Source organism: Rhinolophus sinicus, linkage group LG12, assembly GCF_036562045.2.
Source record: "Rhinolophus sinicus isolate RSC01 linkage group LG12, ASM3656204v1, whole genome shotgun sequence".
Taxonomy (NCBI): domain Eukaryota; kingdom Metazoa; phylum Chordata; class Mammalia; order Chiroptera; family Rhinolophidae; genus Rhinolophus; species Rhinolophus sinicus.
In genome coordinates, this window is record NC_133761.1 from 1,988,211 (window position 1) to 2,006,471 (window position 18,261).

Genomic DNA, 18,261 nt, shown 5'->3' on the forward strand with positions numbered 1-18,261 from the left:
GGCGGGACCTGAGGGGCGGGCCTGATCGGGGGGCGGGGCATTCCTTGGGGGCGGGGCCTGCGGGGGGCGGGCGCAGGGCCCAGCGCGAGGATGTCATTTCCGAACCCGCCTGGCGGGTCTCGGTGTGTGCGTTACGCCTATGCGCGCAGCCCCCTTCCGGGAGAACCAAGGAAGGAATGGGCGCGGTTCCCAGGTGGCCGGTGACCATACCCAGTCCCCGGAGTCGAGGGCGAATGCGTCCCGTGCTTCAACAAGTCCTCGGGCCCACCTTGGAGGACGTGGAGGGACTAAGTCCAGGCGCGCCCCCCGCGGTCGCCGCCTCCAGGAAACCGTCTGGCGCTCAGGGCCTGGGACTTAGCCGGGCGTAGCCAGCAGGAAGGGCCGGCGGGAAGCGGGTGGAAAGACCCCTTCCTGGTTAATAACTGCTCGGTTAACCGAAGGCTGGCGAAGTTCACTAAGGTGGAGTAAACTTCAGCAGGAAAAGGGGCGGGATGGGCGCCGCAGGACTGATGAGTGTCTGAAGTCAGACAGGGCCCTTCCCCAGCCAGTCCCAGGCCTGGCCTGGCGCCTTTCGACGGTGGCCTCCCCCAGCCCCAGGCTGAGCCCCGTGAGGGGGGCTGTCTGCTACCTAGGAGGCTGGCTTTGGTGCCTGGTCAGTGAACACAGGACGGGGAGGGGACCCAGGTCCCAGCTGACCTTGGGCAGATCCCTTCCCCATCTGGACCCTGGCATATGCATCTATATAACCGAAAGGGAAATGCCAAAGGAATTTTTTTGGTTCTAATCTGATTTTTTTAACCAGCAGTGCTTAATAATAACGTCAACTATCCTCCAGCCCCTAAGAAAAGGAAAAAATAACCCCAAGGAAGTTTGGAAAGCACAAGGGGGCGGAGCCGGCCTGGATCTGGAGGGTAAGGATTCCTTCATCTTTTCCCTCCGGTGAGGCTTCGGAATTTGTGTTTCACTTATGAAGTCACCTAACGATCATGAGTCACTGCTGGTTCCTACTCAGATCTGGAGGCAGCCAGGCATCCATGGCTCTCATGGCTCAGCTGATGCGTAGCTGCAGCCACTGACTTCAAAAGGAGAGTGGATTTTGCTCTGACTCGTCTGGCTCTCTCCACGGTGTTCTCGTTAGTGGTGCCTCAGCAGAGGACAGGGCAGAGTCTGGCACCTGGGAATACCCAGTGCCCGGGAGAGAGGCTGGAAGTTACCAGCTGGAGGCATGAGCCTTTCCCAGGGAGGCCGCACAGCCTGGGTCTTGCAGGGACCTAGCCTGGACTCTGGCTCCCAGGTGCGCTGTGTGACAGCCAGGCTGCTCAACAGCCTTAAGCCTCAGCTTTGGGGGTCAGGATTCTGGAGGTAAACAGTTGGCAGCTATTGAGCTGGGGACCCCGTCAGGCTCAAGCAGGAACAGGTGTCCCTTTTTCTCTGAGGGGTGGAAAGCTTTAAGGAAGGGAGTTCCGGTTGGAGTGGCCAGTCTGTGCTGGTTCCAGCTGTGTGTGGGGCTGCATGATTCTGTTTTTCTAGGCCTTCCTTTCTCATCCTTCACACCAGACAGGGGCCAGGTGACCTCCATGGGGCTCCCAGCTCCTCTATCCATGCTGTTTACTAAGTCCCCAGCCCTCATGCTGCAAGGACTTCCAAAGTGCCCACAGAAAGCATGGCCCCATCCTTGAGAAAGTGCTGGTGAGAGATGAGACAGAAATGGAGGTAACCAGTGTTGGAGACGAAAACGTTTCCCTTCTAGCTCCTTTGGCAGGTCTACTAATTAAACTGCCAAGACAGATTAACAGGAAAAACATTTAATTGCGTATAGGAGCCCCAAAAGAATATGAGACCCCAAGGGCAAGTCAGGCAGTTGAGGCTTGTATGCCATCCTGGGGGGCCTGGGGCTTCAAAGGGGAGGACGGTGACTCACAGGATAAGAAGAGGAGGTGTTTGGTCACTAGATGTTTGTCCTGTCACACAGGTAGGCCATTCAGATAAAAGTTCTCTCTGGTAATAGCTCTCTCTCTCTAAGCCAGGCCCCCGATCTAAATTCTTTTAGGAAGTTCAGGGAGAGGTAAACAGAGTCTTGCCTTTAGCTCAAAATGATCCACATGCCCAAGTGGCATGTTTTGGGGTCACGTATTCTGCTCCCCGTGTTACTCACAATATCAAAAAGATGGAAACGACCCAACAAATGAATGGATGAATGGCTATTACCTTACTTTCAGTAAAAACCACCCCACAACCCGGTTTCACACGTCTCCCCTAACCACATCAGTGTATGGCTTCCTCACCTCTGCCCTGTGCTGCTTCAGGTCCCCGTGTGATGTGACATGACGTGACGTGACGTGCTATCTTTGTATGTAGCTAAACAGACAAATGTCTAAATGAAATGTAACCAGTTCATCGAGGACTCGATGTGCCATGGGAAAGTGAAAAGGTCTTATTTCTCCAATTAAAAAACCCCACAGCAACAACAACAACAAAAATAGGGGATGAATGTGGGGTCGTTCAGTGTTCTGCTCTAGAGAAAGGGCTGGTGATGAGTTTATCTAACAGCATGTGGCACACGGCAGCCCAGAGCCCAGGCCAGCCTGCCTAGTTGCCTCTATCGGGCCTACGCCGGAACGGAAGTACCAGGCTTGGAACCAGAGGGCGTACTCCTGGGCAACTCACCACACCTCCCTGAGCCTCAGTTTCCTTATCTGTAAAGCAGGGCAATGCCCACCTCACAAGCTGCTGGAAAAGTCAAATATGCCAATGGGTGGGGACCAACCGCGTGCAGAGAGTGGACATGGGCCAGCGTAAGTACTTTAACTGTCTGGACAGACCAGCTGTCCTCATCCTGAGCCTCGGTTCCCTCATAGCGGTTGGGTATTTATTGAGCTCCTGCTGGATTCCCGGTCCTGTGATAACAGGGACAGGAAAATAAAACACAAATACCGGACTCTCCTGCCCCCCCCCCAGGAGCTCCCACTAAATGTGTATTCAGTGGAGAGAAGGAAGACGAGGGCGCTGTGGAATCAGAGAAGTGACCCAGCACGAGATTCAGGAAAGAGGAGAACCCCCTGAAACCAGCCACAAAGGGTGAAGAGGCATTTTTCAGGAGACAAGGCCCAGAGAGCACAGCAGGTGAGACAGAGGGAACAGCATGGTGAGTGCAGAGACCCAGGAGTAAGCGCTCGGGTCCTGAGCTGTGGGAGATGTGTCTCATGCCCACTGCTGTGCCCTGGCACCTGGAACAGCTCCCAGTGCATGGTGGGGCTCCATGCACCCTTGGGGAGGAATGAAGACAGCTGGAGAGGGGGTAGGGCCAGATGGGGACGGTGCGGGCCCCACACTCAGAAGCTGGCATCTGCCCTGGGGATCATGGCAAATGGCTGAGGACTTCGACCAGGAAAGAAATGGGGCCAGTTTGGTATTTGAGAAAGCTGCCTGAGGCTGTAGCGCAGAGGCAGGAGAGCAAATGTGAGTTCTGCAGTCATCAGGCAGGAGAGGGACAGGGGTGAGGGGGCGGCAGGTGCAGAGTGGGCAGTGCAGAGTGACAACCACCCAGGAGGCAGGGTCACCAAGGCTGGTTGGGGAGGGGCAAGCGTGACCCCAGATTTCTCCTCCCTGGCCCCACAGACAAGACCGGGCCCCCATACCACCTGCCCAGTGTGGATGATGCCACACTCTAGAGGCTTATGGCCTGTATTCCTGGCCCTGGCACAGCCCAGCACAGAGCCGACACTCACTCGTATAGAAAGATCCCATGAGGACCAGGCGGTGGGGGAAAGAGGAGCTTCAGAAAGACAGATGCCCTTGACAGGTCTGTGGACACCTAAGTGGGACAGGCTGTGTCTGTGTGCACGGGTGTGTGTTTACCAACTTACCTACTGTCACGTTTAGGTCCGGCTTCTTTCTTCCCTCTCCTATAGTGGGAAAGGATGTGAGAATCATAAGAGAGCCAGAGGACCGTCATAATATGAGGTTGGCATAAAGGTAATTGCGGCTTAAAAGGTTAAAAAATAATTGCAAAAACCGCAATTACTTTTTCACCAACCTAATAGGATGAGCCATAAACTCTGGGCGTGGGATAGACATGACAGTGTCACAGCAAACGGTGCCGCTGGACACCCAGTAACCATGCTGCGAAAAGGGGCCACCTTGCCAAACGCCCCTGGCTTGCCCAGACAGCCTGCTCCTGCCCTAACCAGCTGTAACCCCACTGAGAAAAGTTGTTCTCTCTTTTAAAAATGAATAAAGAGGAGGATGTCATGTGTTGGTGAATGCTCCCTGCCCAGGCTCACGTGGAAACTGCAGCCTCTGAGCTCAGTATCCCACAGCATCGTGAAGCGTGCAAACGGTGGCTCGTGGCTCGTAACCCTGCCACAAGTAAGAATCCCCCGGGACGGTGCAAGAAACCCCTGAGGTGGATCTGCCCTGAGCCGTGCAGGACCCGTGCTGGGCTGGCCCGAAAGCTGTTCTCCTACAGGCACCCCAGGGCATTCGAAGGGGCAGCCAGGCTTCAAAACCACTGTTCTCAACCTATATTTAGTCAGTTGTAAAACGGAAGTAATGGTACTTCCTTCCCCCAAGTTAAACATTCAATTCTGCTCAGCGAACACTGAGCGCCTACTGTGCGCTGGCCACTGTTGCGCCTGACAGTTGTGGCACATAGTGGGGTGAATTAGAATCCACCCCACATGGGCCCAGCCCAGCACCAACAGGCTAGGTGACCCGCTCTGTGCATGCCAATTCCCTGCACCCAGCCCTACGTCTGGCACAAAGCACTAGGTTCACAAAAAATACTTGATGAATAAACGAATAAATTTCCACTGCCCACTGATTAGGGCCCGTCTGTGCAGTGGGATGCCATTCAACAGTCATGCACCAAACTAATACTGAGTAAAAGAATAGTCACAGGAAACACACACACTGTCACGCGATTTAACCAAGTCCAAGCATGGAGAAAACACACGTACCTAGGAAACTATTAAGGAGAGAAAGGGGTGGTCCGCAGGTGCAGGACGGGAGTGGTCTCAGTGGCCTTCCGGTGCTTCAGCAGGTGGGGTGGGGGTGTCTATGTTGTAATGGTTAGACATGTGCTTTGTAAATGCGAAGAACTTTGTCAGAAAAAAAGAGAATATCCACGTCTGGTCCATTCCTGGAATCCTATTGTGTTCAAAACAAGGCGATTGCAGGGGGCTGCCCCCAGACCCCCACAGGCGGGCGGCCCAGGAGGTGCCTGGTACCAGCGCTGTGTCCCACTCTCAGTAGATGCCTGCTCTGAAACGGGACTGCCCCTACGAAGGGTCTCGCTTAAAGAAAATTCTAGGAAGGGAAGGGTGATCGACGGGAGAGGACGAGGGAGACCCGGGAACCTTTGGTGCCTGGCAGCCCGAGCTGCAGGAGCCTGTGGCCTGTGGGGCTGCAGCCGCCGGGCCCGGGTCAGCCCGCATGGTGGGACAGCTGTATGAAAAAAGACAGGAAGCTGTGGTTCAGCTGCTGCTGTGTGCCTGGTGGGGAGGAAGCAGACAGATGTGAGAACCATCTTAACCCATCCGGGTTGGGAATCAAGACAAAAATAGATCACTGACAGTAAATGGGTGGGAAAGGGGAAGTCAGGTACCAAACCGCCTTGAGAAGGGAGGGCCCAAGAGGCAAGCCCAAGGTTATTGAAGGTTATTTGCCTTTGCACCTGTTGTTCCCACTGCCCTGGCGTGCCCTCTCCCCTTTCCTGCCTGGATAACTGACTTACCTTTCATTGGCTCAGATGCCACCTCCTCCAGGAAGCCCTCCCTTACCTGCCTCCCTGTTTTTTCCCCACCCAAGCTAAGGTGGCCAGCCCTGCCCACCCTATCACTCCTCTTAGGCCCTCATCATGCCTCTTTACTCATGAATGCTCCATGGGGAGGCTCGTATTCTCTGTGCCTGCCCTTGGGTCCTGACCTAATAGCTGGCCTGACCCCTCACTTGTTCCTGGCTCCAAAGCCTCAGCCTAGCCCCATCTCACACAGACACTTCCCAGGAGACAGGGTCCTGCCCTGCACCCCACCCAGTGGAACGGGCACCAGCGCTGAAGGCAGAAAGACCCACAATCTGCCCAAGCCCCACACTTCACCAGTTGCGAAGGGGGTTAGGTAGCCATGCAGACCCAAGAGGCTGGCATGAGGATAAAGGTGGGCCCTCAAAGGAGCCGGGGGAGGCCAGTCCTGAGCAGCCCAGGAGGGTGGTCCTGCACCCACCTGTGGAGAAGTGCACAGCCTCACAGAGGTGCCCGCTTGCCTGGCTCCAGCAGAGAAGAGGGTCTGGGAGGCCAGCCTGGGCAGCTCTGGCCTCTACCACAAACGACTTAGTCCCTCAAGCCAGCTAAGGTCAGCACGGCAGCTGGGTTCTCTGGTCCCATCTCTGTCCCTCTTTACCTCCAAACCCAGTGCCTGGCTGACTCCAGGGTTACGGACGGCAGAGGTCTGGAGGCCCAGCTGCTGCCGAGCCCCATTGCTGCTTGTCTAACTGCCACCAATGGAGCCACAACATCCATTTGCAGGTGCGTGCATGTACGTGTGCACGTGTCCGTGTGCGTGCCTGTGCATGTGAGTGAGCGTGAGCATGGGGCGGGGGTGATTGGGAGCCATCCGGTGGAGGGTGGGCCTGGGTGAGTGTGGTCCCTGGGACATGGGTTCTCCTGGGCCCCCCTTCATCCTTAACACTCTGAGATTCCTTTTCAAGCACTGGAGTCCTTCCAAGAACTACTTGCAGATCATGGAAGGAAGAGCCGCTCCCACTTCCCCCCTGTGTCTCTAGGAACTCTCCCTCGAGGGTGGAGGCTTCGGGCCCTGAGCAGGGGGGCGGGTGGGAGAGTCCAGTCCCACACGGCAGAACTGGGGACGGTGACATCAGCCTCAGAGGAGTGCAATCAAATGATCTGGAAGGGCCTGGTGGAGAGTCAGCCAAGGGTGGATTTGTTTAAAAACAACACAGGCTTTGGGCCCCAGACATTTTCAGTACCTGAAACACAGCCCTCGCCCGCCAGTGGGTTTCTGTTTCGGGAGATCCTTGCCATATGCACTGAGATCGACCTGGAGAATGGAGGGGTGCTGCGGCCACTGCGACCTGTGTGCCACGCTCCTCGCCCGCCACGGGCCCCAGCTGGGGCCCCGCTGCCCTGCAGGCAGGGGTGCTGTGGGCAGCGCAGAGTCTGTCTGCCCCCCCCAACAACATCTTTCACTGGCCAAACCTTGTCCCAGGATAAGGGTCACAGGAACCTACGATGGCCTTGCCGCTCTCCCCCTAAAACCTGCCCCCAGCCTTCACCTCTGGACACCCCCCACTGGCCCTCACCCCTCTCTGTTCCTCTCCTGCCCGCAGCCCGCACTGGACTGGCCATTCCTGGTTCTGACCTGGACCTCGGCCCTGACCTAGCCTTCGGTTTGCAACTGGGAGCACAGACATGAATGAGCCCTGCCCTCAAGCTGGGGCCGTCCCTGTGTGTCTTCAGAGCCCCCGCTGCCTCATGCTGTCCCCATCCTGGCACTAGATTGGGGACCAAGGAGGTTGGGCCAGCCCAGCCTCCCACAATGCCCCCTGCGGCCTAGGACATCTCCTTGTGCACACTCAGCATCCGAAGCCTGGACACAGCCCCTCCCTCCAGACCCCACAAGGTCCCACATCAGTGACCGCACGTCCCCCACTCACTGAGCAAGCAGACACCTGGGCTCCACTGGCACCTCTCACCTGCTCACCGACTCAGTCACCAATCTTGGCCCTGCACGTTCCCTTCCGGACACTGCTGGCCTATCGGTCTTCCACCCCAGGATGAGCCCGAGGTCCCCCCAAACTCGAACACCAGACAGATTCCAGCAGAACAGGCAGGAAACAGAAATGAGAGGCGTGCCAAGTCACCTGCTTTTCTGCTCTCTGCCTTGCCGTGAACTGTTTCTTTCGATTTACATTCATTTCTGTAGAATGAGCTGTCCTTGAACAGACCAAGTTCATCTGATGCCCGGATCTCACCGCAGGGCTTGTTAAGCCCCAGACTGTTTGGAAAGGCTGTGCTGTAACTTCACAGCAATCTGGTGAGAGGTACTGTGTTCCGAGGTTCAGGCTTCCCAAAAGCCTGTCACGCTTACCCTGATTTTTGCCACATTATCACAACAGCTGCACACCTGCTGTCACTGCACCAGCGCTCTGGTCTAAACCCCTGGCTCATCCACACTTGACGTATTTGACAAAAGCTCCATTGCTGATTCTAGCTGGAAACAAACAAACAAACAAACAAACAAACCCAGAAACATGTAAACAAGATATGCTGGGAAGCACTTGGCTTCTTCACAACTTGCAAAACTTAGCAGAGCTGGTTTTTAGAATACTGGTGTTTGAAGAGAGATTTGCAGAGTGACAAGTATCTACAGACTTCATCTGTTACCTAATCCTCACCACACTTCGTAAGAACCAGTATCCCATTTTACACCAGAGAAAATTTGGGCGCAGGGCTGGCCAGCGTCTTACAGCTGCTGATTGTGGCCGTGAAGTTTTACTGGGTGCCCACATCATTCGAGCATCTGTGGCCATGCTTGTCCCCTTGTCCCCACACACACGCTCTGAGCTGGACTCCATTAGTCCTGCCTCACAATGCTCAGGCCTGCAGGGGTCCCGTGGCAGGCCTGGAGCTAGGAGTCAAGCCCACGTGTCCACTTGTCCCGAGGGGCCCAGTGAGCCCTCTGAGTGTAGTGGAATGAAGCGTTGATCCTCTGCCACCTAAACCTGGTCCCCACCAGTTGCCGCTGCCTTAGCTCAGAGTGTCTCTGTTACACTGGCCTCTGGCAGGTCACCCAGCTGCCTCCTGTTTACGGCTACTAGTGACCACCCCCAGGCTGCCTTCCACAACCTCCTGGCACCTATGTCCCAAGCCTGGCCTGGTGGAGCCCCCTTTCCACTCAGCTGGGGCATTGACCTACCCTCCCATTGTAGACACGGGGAGCTGGCCCGGTCCCCTAGTAGCTGGACAGCCATATGCTGGCAGAGGGGCACATGGGTGGCCATCAGAACCAACTGATGTTTCTGCCAACATCATGGTCTCCACAGAACAGATGGGACTGTGAGAGGTGACAGGCTGGCACTGAGACTGCCCTCTATCCCTCGCCTAGCCAGACACTGGGCCACCTGCAAACTGTTGTCTTAGGGTCATTGTTTTAAGGTGCACAAATATGTATTTAGAATTAGCAGCTGGACTCGGTGGAGATGAGCCCAATTTTGTTGTCAGCAGTCAAACCTCACAGTCAGGGTCTGTGCCTTCTGTCCCGTCAGCGTGTTGGCCTTGGCCATGGGATGGCACAGAGTGCCTTCCTGGCCTGTGACCTGGCGTCGATGGCCTTGGCATCTGCTGTGAACACCATGTGTCTTCCTCATGGCTGACTCTGTGGCAGGGGACAATGAGGCCCTCTGCTCCCGCTTGTTCCTGTGGGTGCTCTCTAGGGGACACTACGGTCACAAAAGGTGGGTGACATGTGGGTCTTTCTTTTCTTTGTGGCTCTGTGGCCTTTCAGCCTGCCTCCTTAATCTTCAATGACCTTGCTTCGTTTGGGGGCAAGGCTTCCTTCTTTTCTTTTTGTAACATCTTTGTATAAAGGGGGGTCATTTAAAAACCCTATTTTAATTGTATTTTTTCCAATATTCAGATAACAGTTTTTTAATATTTGATGAATGATCAAAACCATGATACTCTCGATTTTCAGAACTGCACTGAGGAGGGCGTGTAAAACACTGCTGGTCTCCTGTCTGATATCCACGTTCCCCTCTTTTCTCATTAACAGGTTTATATCACTGAGGATGACAACGTGCCCAGCTGAAAAACATGACGTTTCCCAGTCTTCCTTGAAATAGGAGTGAGTGAGGAGCCACTGCAGGAGGCTTCTAGGAACGTTCTCATGCATGACTCTGTCTTCTTCCTCCTTCCTGTTCCCCGAAACTAGGACGTGATGGCTGGATCTCAAGTAGCCATTTTGTACCACAGGTGATAAGAATGGCAGAACAGAAAGGTCTCTGAGGAGTGTGGTGTCCCAGCCCTGGACTGTGTCGTTCCAGATTTTTAAAAGAGAAACAAACGTTTCCCTTGCTTCAGCCACTGTTATCGGCGGTTTTCTGCCGTATGTTGCCTAATCTAACCCGAATGGCTGCAGAAGGGACACGCCTTACCTCCATGTTACAGAAACACTGTAAAGCATCTGTGCTGGACGAGTCTGCAGGCTGGGGGCTCCACGCACATGGGCTCCGTCATTCCCACAGGAGCTTTGTGAGGTGGGGATAATTGCCCATTTTACAGAGAGGAGAGAGCCAACACTTGCCGGAGTCCACAGCCCAGGCAGAGCTGAAGCTCTCCTGACATGGGCGTCCTTCCTGCCCCAGCCCACATGCCCCAAGGAGAAGACATTTACCGGTGGGCACGTAGGCGTCTGCAGCACAACAGTGAGGAAACAATTGGGAGCCAGTGGAGTTTCCTAACTCCCTCTGAAGCCACAGCACTGAGGACTTCACTGTCCACAGTGGTGACACACGGTCTGGGCAGAAGTCACGTCCACCCTCCAGGACTCAGTTTCCTCGTCTGTAAAGTGGGGTTGGGTGGGGAAGGGCTGGTGTCAGCCGTGGGGACTCCTCTGGGCTCTCACGTCCGGGATTCTAGCACTGTTCACTCTAGGACTTCTCACCAGTGCTGTTGGTTTTGTCACCCTCTCCTCACCACGAAGGGACAACCCCAGAAGCGCTACCTGAGCCCCCGTGCAGGCTAGAAGAGAAAATTTGTATAGTGTGAGAACCTTCTGGACCAGGCGGGAGCCCCGTGGAAAGGAAGTGGAAGAGAAAGAGGAAGCGTCCTTCTGTTTACCTCCCTCTGGTGATGTCATGCTTCCTTGCTTTGTGCAGAACCCGCCACCAGCGGCCCGCCCTGGCCCTCCCTTCCCCCCCGCACCCCAGCAGCACCTCCATAGCCCTGGGCCAGCTCCCCCAGAAACAGGAAATGCTGTGTGGGGCCCACGGTCCTCTCAGAGGCCTTTCTTCTTTCTTTAACGCTGACTTGGCTGCTTGTGGGGATGGCTCCTTGAGGTCAGGCCCCAGTAACCAGCACACCCCACAGGGTGGCCCTCAGTGCAGTGGACGGGGCCAAGGCTGGAGGGTACTGCAGGGGGCCTCGGGGCCTCGGCGGAGCCCAGAAGGGGAGGGTCCAGCCCAGCTTTGCACTTATGAGTCGAGAGACCCTGGGCAAGTCTCTTGCTTCTTGGCAACTGAGTTTCCCATCAAGAAGGTGGGAAAAGGAGAAGGTGTGAACCAGACGGCCGTGCGGCCCATGTGCCACCACTTGCCAGCTACCTCGCGCAGGTCACAGTTTCTGCATCTGTCACATGCACAGGTGGAAGCAGCTCAGACTAGAGTGAAAAGGGGACAGGATGGACTTCAGTTTCCCTGCGGCTCTAAAACTGTGCATGTTCCCGCAGAATCCAGTAATAAACAAGGAGAGATCTCCACTCTAGTCCCCACACACCGTGTGTTCCCTGAAAATAAGACCTGACCGGAACATAAGCCCTGGCAGGATTTTTCAGGATGACATCCCCTGAACGTAAGCCCTAATGCATCTTTTGGAGCAAAAATTAATATAACAGCTGGTCTTATTTTCAGGGAAACACGGTGGTAGGCACACAATGAATGGAAGCATGCAGAGCAAAAATGCAGACTTGTACCATGGCAGAGGGGCCGGGTGCTGAGTGAGACATTCACACACGCACTCAGTCACTCAACAGTATTTACTGGGCACCTAGTACATGCCAGGCCCGGGCTAGGTTCTGAAGGTACCTACAGGAACGCGGATACAATCTCCCTCTCTCGGATGTCACATTCCAGCAGGTGGCAGCCAACAATAAGGCAAATACATCATGAAATCATTTCAGTTTGCATTGAGGGCTGCGATGTCATGGAGAGTGTCCAGAAAGGGGACAGTAGAGCTGAAACCTAAACGAATGGCGAGAAGGGAGCAGACGAGCAAAGATCTGGGAAGAGGATTGTAGGAGGAGGGAACCACTGGTGCAAAGACCCTGAGCGGGGCCAGTTTGCTGTGTCCAGTGTGGCTGCAGAATGTGCCGAGCAGAAAGAACGGGACAGGGTGACGAGGCTGGGCCAGATGACGCAAGGCCTCAGCAGTCAGGGTGGGAAGGCTGAGTTTAGTCTAAGTCCATTGGCAAAAATAGTTGGTTTTCAACCAGGAGCGTGACGTGGGCCTGGACATGGCCTCTTCCACCTGCTACCCGTGTACCAAGACATGTCATGTGGTGTCTGAAAAGGCTCACACTTCCTAGGCTGTTCCCCTCCCCCACCTCTTCCTGGACCTCTTTCTTGTCTCTATTACCCGCACCCTGCACAATTTTGACTTTATGCCGCATTCTAGAGGGTGCCCTGGCAGGTTCTTTGTTTGTTGGCTGGTTGGGTTTTTGTTGTTGCTGTTATAAAACCAGTTTAATTGTGTTCTGTCCACATTAGAAGCCTTCGGGTGGGCAGTGAAATGTGCCATGCCCCGTGTTATAATACTAAGCCTGGAACTGCTGGTATCAGAATATACGTTTGTGTCATCGCTAAAAACCAACATGCTTGCTGCCCCTCATGTCTTACACTGAGTCTAAAATATTATAAATATTTACACCCCTGTCCCACCCCAACATGGGAACTTGGGGGTCCAAACGAACACGGGGTCTGGCACAGAGGATCCCTGTGGGTGCAGAACAACACGAGGGAAAGGAGACAGTTGAGACTCGAGGGCCACCATCCCACCTTCTGCAGTCCCAGCATCAGAAGCAGACAAAAAACGGAAACAAAACTTTGGTCCAAAATTTGCAGGAAAGCAAAAACCCGGAAAGTTCAAGAGCGCTTGGCCTCCCGGACAGAGGACAGGGTAGGTGTAAGGCGCCTGGATGTCGCAGATGGAGGCGGCCCACCCCTCTGGAGCCAGTTCTGAGAAGGCTGCCCCCACTGGGTCCAGGTGACTTAGGTAAGTTGAGGTCAGAGGGACCAGAGCCCCCTTAGAACCTGGAAGCCCTCGGTTTGTCCCCACCTACGTGTATTTGGGGGTTCATAAAGCCATCTTTAGCTGAGTGTTGTCATAAGTGCTATTCTTTCTTGCCATCTGGTTGTGTTTGTTTTATTGGGGATTTAGGGATATTTAAAACTCTGCCATTTCCTGTATCCCTCCCAGTAGCCCCTCAGGGCAGGAAGCCTCGAACTGTGACAGGCTCAGAGCTGAAGCAATTTGCTCAAGGGCCCTCAGCTGGCATGTGACCAGGTGGGGATTGTCTCCTGAGATGACGTTCTGGGCGAGAACGCACGCAAGAGGCACACCTCATTTCACAGCTCTTCACAGGTGTTGCGTTTTTTTTTTTTTACAAACAGAAGGTAAGGCCCTCCACAAGCCAGAAGCTCACAGCTCGCGTTATTGACAGTCTCCCTTTGTTGTGGTGGTCTGCCACCGAGCCTGAGGCGTCTCCGAGGTACGTGCCAGGCACAGTGCCAGGGTGGGGTAGGGAAGGCACTGTATTCTCCTTACAGTCCAGTGGTCCCAGCACCCGCTGATTCTGACACCTCGGTGGCCGGCCACTGCCCTGGTTCGGGTCTGCCCACTCTCCCTGGACCTCAAATCACCATGGTGTCCACCTCAACCCGCCCCATCCAACGTCTATATGGCGGGTGCAGCCCTGGGGGGCTCCCCACACCCGACAGGAGCTGGACCAGGACTAGACCCCTGGTGGGGAGGGGCGTTCGGGCCCCTCGGGAGAGAGCAGTGCCTGAGCCACCGCATGCTGTCCTGTCTCTGGTTGCATCAGACTTGCTGCTGTGAGTGGGTTGATATTCTCGAGCTATTAACCACTGTGGGTTTCCTCCAGACTTCCTGCCACAACCGTTCCTGGATTTGGCCACAGCTGGGGTGTGTGTTGAGCTCCTGGCCTGGGGAGCTGGCAAGTGGTTCACAGAGAACAAAGAGCTGCTTCACACCTCCAGGCTCTGGAGGGACACACCAATGAGAGGTGTCTGCCCCTCTCCTCCAAGCCTGCTCCACCCAGGTGCTTGATAGTGGGAGGGCCAGCCCCGCCCCTGCTCCCATCTGAGTCCCCAGTGACAGTGGGGTGGGGATGATGGAACCCCAGATAATTTGGGGAGACTAAGGGCAGACGAGGGGACTGTGCCTTCACTCCAGGCATGAGGCAACCTTGTGAACATCTCTGCACCTCAGAGTGTGAGAGAACGTGGTTCCCCATGGGCCCGAGAGAGGCACAGCACTGGGCAGACCCGCGAGACCTGGCTTTCAGGCACACAGCACATGGCCATTCCCTGCAGGCCCGTCACAGAGGTGACAGGGGCCATCTCAGCAGAAGTCCTCGTGGACATGGTGACTCGGAGAGGAGGTCAGGGACCCCAGCTGCATGCCGACCTCACAGCCTGGCCCTGGAACAGAGCCCGGAATACAGGGGTGGCCCCAGAGGGACAGACAACAAGCGGCAGTCAGGGACAATCCAGGTTGGGACGGCTCGGCCCTGGAGCCGCGGCCAGCACTTGGCATGTGGCAGGAGCTGAGAAACGTCTACAGCACTGGAAACCCCATTTGTGTACATAGAAGGGTGGGCTGGCTCTATGTGGTATATCCAGAAGCCCAGTAACTTGCCAGGGTCACCCAGCAAGAATGTGGGGCGCTGGGGTCTGACCTGGGGATCCTCTGAGCCGGGAGCCACCACACTCTCCTCACGTGTCCCAATCCTGGCTCCTGGTTGGTCCGGATGTGGCAATACAGTCTGGACAGGGCACGGGGGCCCCAAAGCCAAGAGAAGGTGCCACTACTACCAAAGAGGGCACCTGCCAGGGCCAGCTTGGGCCCTCACTGGAGCAGGGGCAGGAATCGAGGCCTGTGTGGCTCAGCTTCCCAGAGTTTTGGGGGGAGACCCTCCCGCCGGCCCATCTACCCCACTACCCGGAAGACAAGAACCTCTTAAACCAGTTCCCCATGCTCTGGCCCAGCCCTGAGCCCCAGCTGTTCACCCGCCTGGCCTGAGCCAGGTTTGATTTCCTGTTGGACGTAGGGGGCCTGGGGTGACCGGGGCCCCCACACTTTATAGTCAAGCCCAAGCAGGCTGCCAAGGGTCACTCTTTCATTCAGCAGATTCGGAGTGTCACCAGCCATGTGGTGGGCACTGTTCTGCGTGAGCAGGCTGAGGGCACCCCTGCCCTCCTGGGGCTGACATTTTAGAGGAGACAGACAACAGCGGACATGGTGTTAACCATAACAGCTAAGATGATGGGGGCCCAGGTGCTTTCTTCATAAGAAGTCATGGTGTTGTCACAGCACTCAGAGTGTAGATTTGTTATTGCCCCCACTTTACAGGTGGGGAGACTGAGGCACAATATAGTGGGGTAGCTGCCCAGGGTTACACAGCTAGTACTGTGGCTGTTATGGATTACGTGTTTGTGTCCCCCCCCCCCAAATTCATGTTGAAACCCTAGCCACCGCGGGGATGGTTTTAAGAAGTGGGGCTTTAGAGAGGTCATTAGGTCGTGATGGGGAGAGGAAGAAGAGCCGGCTGTTTCTGTTCCCCAGGTGAGGACAGCATGAAGCAGGAAGCAGGTCGTCACCAGAGCCCCCTCTGGCACCCCCATCTCGGACTTCCAGCCTCCCGACTGTGAGACGTCTATGTGTGCCCAAGCCTCCGTTTCAGCACCTGAGCTGGTGAGACGTGGCCCAGCCCGGCCACCGACCCAGGAAGCCTGACCCGAGTCCATGGATGATACATAAAGCAAGTAGATGGTGAGAAGTGCAGAGCAGAAAGGTAAAGCCGCAGGAGAGTGTGTGTGTGGCCACAGTCATGTGTGTGCAGAGTTGTATCTGTGTATGTGTGTCTCTGTGTGTACATGTGTCTGTGTGTGTGTACACGTGTCTGTGTGCATGCATGTGCATCTGTGTCTGTGTGTCTGTGAGTGTGCTCGTGTGTGTGCATGTGTGTAGTCTTTGCACATGTGTCTGAGTGTGTGCATGTGTATGTATGTGGGCATTTTGGGGAAGTTGGCTGACAGTTTCAGGAACTTTGGCCTTGGGGCTGGAATTGACCCTCCAGTGGAAGCTCCCAGCTGACTGCTCGTGCCCAGGTCCCTTAGGGCACCTGAAGCAGGCTCTGTGTGCCCTGTGTCTTTATTCCCCTGTTATCCCAGGGCCTGGCTCAGGCTGCCCCCCACCCCCGGGCTGCACGATGCCTGGTCAAACAGCAAGCATGTGTGTGCTCCGACTGCACGCCAGACACTGTGCCAGACATTGAGTCAGAGGTCTCTCACTCAGTCCCCCTAGAGCCCAGGAAATGTCATCATGCCCATGTGACAGATGAGAAATCCGACACTAGTAGAGTCATGTGACCAGGTTCACAGAGAACAGACTTCCGCACCAGGGTCCCAGCTCCACAGGTGGCTTTTCCCAAGGACACGAACCTGGAAGCCAGCAGGCTGCAGCTCAGGCAGATGGGCCCAGAGGTGGCCCGCTCTTTCTTTCCTTCCTCCCTCCCTTCCTCCTACACTCCACCTCTCTCTCTCTCTCTCTCTCTCCCTCTGTCTCTCTCCCTCCCTCCCTCCCTCCTTCCCTCCCTCTCTTCCTCTCTCCCTCTTTCCTAGACAATGTGGCAGGTGGTACACCTTGAACCCCCAGGAGTACCTAGCCCAGAGGGAGGAAACTGCATGGCTAGGGGCACATTTGGACCCTAGTCCTGCTTCTGTACCTGTGAAGTGAAGAACCAAATTGCCTGCTCAGAAAGCTGCCATGGGATGAGGGGCTGCATCCATTCCGCCTCCTTCCTCATGTAACCGCCTTGCGGTCTACCCCTGCCTGGGTGAAAGCCTTTCACCCCTCCCCTCCCACCCTCCCATAGCTGCAGGGGAGCCTTGGGCCACAGGCCTTGGTCCTCTCCACACCCACCCTGCCGGGCTGGGCCGGGGGCTGCGTGCAAAGTCGAAGCGCTTGGACAAGCATGGACAGGCATGACATATGGTGCTGCTGGGACAGGTGGGTTGGGAAGGCCCCAGGGTGGGGAATTGGGGCCCAGAGGGGTGCAGCCTGGCCTGTCACCTACACACTACAGACTCACCCTGGCAGCTGGGCCTTTGCTCCAGGCCGGATGTGGGGGTGTCGCTGGTTGGCCTCGGCGGAGACACTTGCCATATGGGACACCCCTGCTCCCAGACAGGTCATTTGGAGAACAATGTAGACAACCACACCATGACGTGTGATTGGTCGAGGTGAAGAAGTGACAGGTACTGAGTCATTCCACCTCTGTAAACGCATGTTTGTTTTATTCACTTTCGTACCCCAGGGCCCAATAATGCCTGGCACATAGTAGGTGCTCAGTAAATGTGTGCTGCATGACTCGATAAATGAAGACAGGACTTCTACTGCCAGGTGGCAGTGCGATTAAAGTTCACGTTTTTCTCTTTTGCTTACTTTTAAATTTGTTTACAATAATTGTAAAGAATTTCTAATGTGAGAAAAAAGCAGTAATTTCAAAAGCTTGTCACTGCACAGCTGGTGTGGCTGCAGGGAAATGAAGGGGCTTTTGGCTAAGACCAGCCCTGCAACTCCCTTGAGGTCACAATGACCAACGTGACATCTACCCGTGGCCAAGATATGAACAGAGCCTGGAAAGAACCAAGCGGTGGGGTGCCAGAGGAGGGGCTTTCCTTCTGTCTCTTGTTTCCTCTCTGGTTGTCACATTGCTGAGGCAATCAGTTCAATCCAGGAAGGAAGATGGTGGGGGTGGGTCTGGTCACGGAGGTGTCGCGCCGTGGGGGTGTGAGGCGTCCAGAGCGGCTCACTTCACCTCCAGGAGCCTCGGTTTTCCCATCTGTAAAATGGGGTGGTGGCTGTTGTGAGAAGTGACTGCTACCATCCCAGGCTTGGCACTCACCGTGTCCTTGGCAACCTCATTTCCTTCCCTTTTTCATGCCCTGCTGCTCACTGGGTTAAGCAAGATATGGTTGGTACCAGTTTACTGCCTGCAAGGTCAGAACCTGCCGCTGCTGGGGCCCAACAAGGGCTAGTTCCGCCATCATGGAAGCCAGCCTGAGGAGGGGCAGGAGAGGAGCAGCAGAGAGAGCCAGGGTCCTTGGCCCCTGCCGGGTCTCAGCTCTGCCACTTAGCAGTGGGCACTGCATCCCTCGGTGAAGTGGGCACAGCAGATCCCACCTCTCAGAGCTTTTGAGAGGGCTCACGCTTCCGATGGGTGGCTG

The 18,261-nt window shown here is 55.5% G+C and overlaps 1 long non-coding RNA gene across 1 annotated transcript; it reads left to right on the top strand.

Annotated features, from left to right (window-relative positions):
• The first annotated feature begins 3 nt into the window (after positions 1–3).
• Positions 4–17,269, top strand: LOC109443811 (uncharacterized). Its single transcript, XR_012490877.1, has 8 exons — positions 4–459; positions 806–911; positions 6,411–6,523; positions 7,345–9,471; positions 9,789–13,003; positions 13,402–13,499; positions 13,893–14,069; positions 15,596–17,269. It is a non-coding gene; the product is annotated as an uncharacterized LOC109443811 (long non-coding RNA).
• Positions 17,270–18,261: the final 992 nt, after the last annotated feature.